The following is a 337-nucleotide window of genomic DNA, read 5'->3' as shown; positions in this document are numbered from 1 at the left end:
GGACAGCGTTAACGCGGCAGCGCTGCAGGGCCGCGAGCTCCTCGGGACGATACGGGCAGGCTGGACGAGTGGGAAGATCCGCCAGGTCACGGCGGTGCCGATGCCAGAGCATCACGCCGTCGCTCAGCCGCGGGGAAGACCCCAAATATTTCCTGCTTTGGGACTCTGCAACATGCCTGTCCCCACTTGTCGGCACCCAGCTCACTCGTCCTAAAGCTGCTGGGTTTTCCTGGTTTCTTTACAGTTTCCTTTACTGCGCCGGTTCAGCTCTTAGCACTTACAACACCTACATACCGCCTTCGGTTAGGGACTTCTAAAAAAAGACGGGCTTGCCTCT

General features: G+C 58.5%; 1 protein-coding gene across 1 annotated transcript in view; it reads right to left on the bottom strand.

The window, feature by feature from the left end:
* Positions 1-337, bottom strand: part of PIGR (polymeric immunoglobulin receptor) — a 6,852-nt gene that overhangs the window by 199 nt on the left and 6,316 nt on the right.

The sequence above is a fragment of the Phaethon lepturus genome, unplaced genomic scaffold (genome assembly GCF_000687285.1).
Source record: "Phaethon lepturus isolate BGI_N335 unplaced genomic scaffold, ASM68728v1 scaffold19076, whole genome shotgun sequence".
NCBI classification, from domain to species: domain Eukaryota; kingdom Metazoa; phylum Chordata; class Aves; order Phaethontiformes; family Phaethontidae; genus Phaethon; species Phaethon lepturus.
This window is presented reverse-complemented; position numbering and strand designations above follow the sequence as displayed.